Source organism: Limulus polyphemus, unplaced genomic scaffold, assembly GCF_000517525.1.
Source record: "Limulus polyphemus unplaced genomic scaffold, Limulus_polyphemus-2.1.2 Scaffold3172, whole genome shotgun sequence".
In the NCBI taxonomy this organism is placed as follows: Eukaryota; Metazoa; Arthropoda; class Merostomata; order Xiphosura; family Limulidae; genus Limulus; species Limulus polyphemus.
The window spans coordinates 69,931-76,327 of NW_013668782.1; the positions used below are offsets into that span (position 1 = coordinate 69,931).

Below are 6,397 nucleotides of genomic sequence, written 5' to 3' on the forward strand. Positions count from 1 at the left end.
TGTTAGAATATATATATATATATTTTATGTTTACTACTAATCTTTCAAATACTTACAATATATTTGTGATGCTTTTTCATGCCTGTCGCTAGAAATTGATCTGCTTTACATTTCTTTTTCAGCCAATCTCCATGTGTCACCTTTATTATAGTTTTTCTTGACCATTTGTAAAGCAAAACATCTCTAACACTTTTTTACATACCACCCTCGTTTCCAAACGTGTTGCACCGGAAATGAGACACGCTCTTGAAGAAATCTGATCATCTCGTAAATAAGTCCAAATAACCCTAGCAAGTTCTTATATAGTATTCAGGCTACTACGCTAACTATCACTTAGTCAGACTTCGTTAAGATTTGACCAAGTATAGTTCAAACAGGACTATCGATCAACCCGATCCTCACAATGAGAACGAGAGCCGGCGGCCCTCTGCTTTCAACCGCCTAACAATTCAAGTTACTGGCATCCATCGAAGAGGAAATGAATATCTCAGACGCATCGTTTACCCACGACTCGGACTCTAGCAACACATCATTCAGCAACCAGGATTCTCCCACGAAAAAGACAGACCAGCCCAACAGCAACAGTAAAGATGCCAGCAGACAACACTATCCACAACAACGACACAAACAAGGTAACCGAGAAAACAACAGATCACAAAGCTGCCAGCACCACCACCAGCCATTATCGTTGAAGGTATACCAACCACATACCATCAGCTGCAAATAGCCCAGTAGCTGAAGTCACTGTTCCCAAAAACAACATTTTCTGAAGTCTGCTGTTTAGCCCGTGGAGGACTAGTCATAAAATGCAAAAAGCCCAAGGATTACTCAAAACTCCTCAAGCCATAGCCCACTAACGCCTTTGGAGGCGCATCTATGAATGTCCACGTTCCAGGAGAACCAGTGCCCACCAAGGCAATAGTAATCAGAGGCGTCGATCAAGACATATCTCCTGAAGAAATAAAAAGCGAAGTAATCAGCCAAGGGATTGAAGTCACCAACGTCAACAGAATAAAATCACCCAATACAGGACAGCCAACACCACTAATCCGTCTAACCTGAAAACGTTGAGCAAGTTAACATCATGATCAAGACCGGAGTTACACAGTCAACATCGATTAAAGTGCTTCAGTGTTTAATTGTCAAAAGTTTGGTCATGTATGAGCTGTCTGCACTGCATCCCCAAGATGTGTCAGGTGTGGGGAATTACACTGGGTAGTCGCCTGCCCCAAGAAGAGAGAAGAAACATGTGCTAACTGCAGAGGTCCACACGCGGCATCTTACAGAGGTTGCCCCAAGTATTCTCAGGTCATCACCCTCAAGAGGAATACTCATTCAGATGAAGAAACTTACGGTGACTGCACAATATCACCAGATACCATCAAACCCAAGCCAGAACCAGCCTACTCTGCCAGCAGTTCCAGAAATCCCCCAGACAGCCATGACGATGCAGAAAGCATCCTACGTCGAGATCACCAACATCCCAGTCGACACAAACTCACCGGGTATTAATTCAACTTATAGTGTCCTTCATTACCGATGTAGTTCTCAGAGCTACGTCAGGCGACATCCTGAACAGCGACGAGTTGCTATACTATGACATCAATCAAAACCCCCGCACAATAATAATGACCTAAACTCAAAACACAAAATTTTTCGCTGTAGAACAACTAACCGTAATGGTAATATTCTTAACGATATTACAATACAACAGAATCTAATATTATGTAACAATAATACACCAACTCACACGCACAATAATGGAAGCCAAGAAATTCTAGACTTAGCAATTACAACGATAGTTTTAAGTCCCACAGTAAGCAACTTCAAAGTACACGACCGTATAGGTGACGACCACTACCCAATATCCATAACCCTCTCGAACAATAATTGGCAGAATACCATCACTAAACCTAAAGTATTTAATTTCACAACCACAGATTGGGAAGCTTTCAGAAATAGCATCAATGAATACCTACCCGACATCCAAACATTAGTAATAGATGAAACCTCAACAGAACAGTATGCCGCCACCATATCTAATATCATAATTAATGCAATAGAAGTAGTAGTTCCAAAATGAGCCGTAAATTCGCACCCTAACTCAAGGTAACTAACTAGTGAAATCTGGAACCTAATCAAAGATAGACGCAAGCTAAGAAGACAATATATAAACTCTTTAGACCCACAGACCAAATCCAGAGCCAACCAACTAAACAAACGCATAAGAAACCTCATCCATAAGCAAAAGGAAATTAACTGGGCAAAATACTGCTCCTCCTTAGATAACTCCCACAAAGACCCATCTTTGGGCAGAATACTGCTCCTCCTTAGATAACTCCCACAAAGACCCATCTTTGGGCAGAATACTGCTCCTCCTTAGATAACTCCCACAAAGACCCATCTTTATTCTGGAAAAAAATTTAATGGCATATGTAATGAAAAATCTGCTATTAACATACCAAACATTGAGTACAATAACAAGACAGCAACATCAGACCAAGAGAAAGCAAACCTACTAGCATAGTATTATCAACAAGTATTTAGAACGCCAGAAGCCCCGCAATTTCACAATCAGCACTTCACTCAGATTAATCAGTACGTTGACAACAACCCAGAGTTATTCCAACCTCGCTTCCCGTGCACAACAGAACACAACGCAAGTATATACCTGGAAGATTATGACATCATCATTAAACAGATCCCACAGACAGAAGTTAAAATAGCAATCAAAACACTGAAGAACACTGCACCCAGCGAAGCCGGGATCCGATACATAATCTTAAGAAACGCATCAGACCTATTAATACAACACCTAACAGCTCTGTTCAACTTGTCCCTTTATTCGGGATATCACCCCTCCCAATGGAAGTCAGCTATAATCAAAATTATGCCTAAAACCAGCCCCACAACAAATGACCCCAAGAATTACAGACCAATCAGCCTGATTAACATTACTGGAAAAAATAATAACAATACGCCTACCATGGTATCTTGAGAAAAACCAGTTACTATCAGAAATACAAGATGCATCCCTCAAAAACCGACAGACAGCCGATCACTTAGTCAGGTTAACCGAATCAGTTATCCAGAGTTTTAACAAAAATCACACGACGATAGGAGTTTTCCTAGACGTAAGGATTTTGTTTGTTTGTTTTGAATTTCGCGCAAAGCTACACGAGGTCAATCTGCGCTAGCCGTCCCTAATTTAGCAGTGAAAAATTAGAGGGAAGGCAGCTAGTCATCACCATCCACCGCCAACTCTTGGGCTACTCTTTCGCCAACGAATAGCGGGATTGACCGTCACATTATAACGCCCCCACGGCTGAAAGGGCGAGCATGTTTGGTGTGACGGAAATTCGAGCCCGCAGAGTGTGAGTTGAGTGCCCTTACCACCTGGCCATACCAGCCCCAGACGTAAAGCAAGCCTTCGACTCAGTATGACATCAAGGCCTAAAATATAAATTACTACAATTTTAGTTTCCCCCAGTAATAACAAGATGGATTTCAAGCTTCCTGTCCAACAGAAAAGCCAGGTTAAAAATCAATAATTCCGCATCTAATTCAGTCACGTTAGCAGCAGGTGTCCCCCAAGGCTCCGTTCCAAGTCCGTTGCTCTATATCCTGTTTATAAACGACATACCGTTCCCCAAACACACGATTCACAGTACGGAGACGACATCACTGTCTGGAACACATCTCGTGAACCCCTTTTACCAGCCTCCAAACTTCGAACTTCACTGAACCACATAACAAACTGGTGTAATATATGGAGAGTAGTGTCTCTAAAACACAAGCTATATCATTTAAATTCTTTCAATCTCTCGTAAAGACAAATCTCTCCCGAAACTTAAAATAAAATTAAATAACACCGAACTCAAAATCTCCAGAATTGCAAAATTTCTGGGAGTCACATACAATAGTAAATTAACCTGGTCAGACCATTTAAAACAGTCTTAGTCAAAGTCTACAAACACGTCCATTACTTGAAGAAGATAGGAGGCATAATTAAAGGTTGCCGAGCGAAAACAATAATGAAATTTTATAAAGCATACATTCGCTCCTTAATAGACTATGGTAACATAGTGACAACAAACGCATCTCACACTCAGCCCAATAATATACAAAGAGCCGAAAATCTAGCAACCAGAATAGCATATAGACTCCCATACTACACACCTCACGTGTACCTAGAAAAAGCAGGCGACATCCCCTACGTCAGAGAACGTCTATCAACCCTCGCAGATAAATACTTCAAAAAGTCAATAAACTGAGCATCTCTAACAAATCAATTGGCATCACTAGCCGCGACGCGACTCCCACGAGATATCTCTCGCCCTTCAATATAATACAAGCCTTGAATGATAATGTCTAACCATACATGCCTGATTGTCTTTACAGCTTCGGGCACTCGTGTGATAGAACATTCAGCGCTGTACCAGTGAAAGTGTGTTTTCTTGGGGTACTCCCATTTCCCCCACAACAAAATTGTTCCTTATACTTTGGATCCCTTGATCCCAGCCCTGTGTTTTCTTGGGGTACTCCCATTTCCCCCACAACAAAATTGTTCCTTATACTTTGGATCCCTTGATCCCAGCCCTGAAAAGGACCGTCCCATGCTAAATCAAATATCAAAGGTCACTACCGACATTAAAGTTCCAATCCTCATAAAGAATCCAACAAGTCTCAATTAACCTTAATTTTAATACCTTAAACAAGAATGGACTTACATGGTCCACATCTCTCTGCTCTGCCCTACACCGCTCGGTTCTCCTAAGCCGACGTCACGAGATCATCCGTGCACAGAGTCCTGCTGAAAAAAAGAAAACCTTCCGAAGACATCACCCAACTCAGCAACGGTTTCCTTCTTTTTTTTTGTTTCCACGTCACCTCTTCCCTTGCTTGTGATTTCGTCACTAGGAAAATTAATTATTTAACCATCACTTATGTAAGCATTCAATTCTTAAAAGCCCCTGCCACTTAATTCTAATTATATAGTGGGGTGAAGAGAAACAGAAGTTTCTGATCGTCCTTGGTTATATTTCATTTCCCGAAGGGGAATGAAATATACTTTTAACTTAAATTCCTACCATGCCGTCGTTCTCACCACCATAGTGAGTTTCCTTGACGAAATTTCGAACCATGAAGACGTGTTTTACCGAGCTCCGCACCCAAGTGGCTAACTTCCCTGCGGGAAGGCAACCCACTCAACGTTTGTCTACCGTTTCGCCCGTCATTATTGGCGGCATCCCGAACGATTTCTCCCTTAATCAGATAAATATTTTTCTAAGAAAATACAAACCCAACGCCGCTATCCACCTGTCCAAGACGAAACTATTAAGAAGGGGAGGAATTTTTATTCAACCTCTCACCCCCTAAGACTCATATTATCTATGTGCCCCATGGAACTCTAACCCACCAGTAGTTTGTAAACCACCTCGAAATAATGCTCAACTTTTTTCTGTGTTCCTGAGAAACGTTGATCTGTTTATATTCCCTGAAGACATCAAATATAGCCCCCTTGCCATACCTAACGCAGTGCACAGAATCAAATCAAGAATCACAAGCCAACTGACTCCATTCATCAAAATAGTCACATATTCTAAAACTACAGAACAATATCTTCTAACTCACGGCCTATCTTACTACTTCACAGCCGAAAGACCAGGAAGATGCCTAATCACAAGAAACAGCGATGCCATAACCAGATCTTCCAAGCCCACGACACATCAAAATCGACAGTATCCTGTTCTCGCCACCACACCCGCTCTCGAGACAGAACCGCCTACCAGCTCCAGTAAAACAACCGTGAAAATAAACTCTAGCACTCAAACAACCAACCTCCAGATAACTTCTCGGCAGACACAAATCATGTCATCTTTATCAACCATGTTACTTCTATCAACTACGTGTGACGCCTCTACTTCTACTGACAACCTCTTTCTTGTACACCAATAAACACAGACCAGGATTGCCAAAAAGGACCGAAGAATCCAGACTGATGACCACAACGATACAGACTCCAAGAGATTGACAATATCCACTTTAAAAACTTCAGACGCACTACCAACCGAAGCCCCCCACATCACTTAGCACCATCCAATTACACAAGACACCGTTCGGTCCACTAATCAACCAGAACCCAATCCAACTAAACAACGACTCGAGTGTACACAGATTCACGTCGCCTCTTCACCCAGCCAGTTTGTTCTACCCTTCAAGCATCACCAGTAGCTACATGGAATTCAACCCAAGAAAACTACCAGTTTGTTCTAGCCTTCAAGCATCACCAGTAGCTACATGGAATTCAACCCAAGAAAACTACCAGTTTGTTCTAGCCTTCAAGCATCACCAGTAACTACATGGAATTCAACCCAAGAAAACTACCAGTTTGTTC

The 6,397-nt window shown here is 41.8% G+C and overlaps 1 long non-coding RNA gene across 2 annotated transcripts in view; it reads right to left on the reverse strand.

The window, feature by feature from the left end:
* The window catches only part of LOC111088127, a 41,517-nt gene that overhangs the window by 2,482 nt on the left and 32,638 nt on the right, over positions 1-6,397 (reverse strand). The window contains exon 4 of one of the 2 annotated variants that reach the window (XR_002612725.1): positions 4,731-4,916. The exons of the other annotated variant lie outside the window; for it this stretch is intronic. This is a non-coding gene — a long non-coding RNA (uncharacterized LOC111088127). The remainder of the gene's footprint in view (positions 1-4,730; positions 4,917-6,397) is intronic. 2 annotated transcript variants of the gene reach the window in all.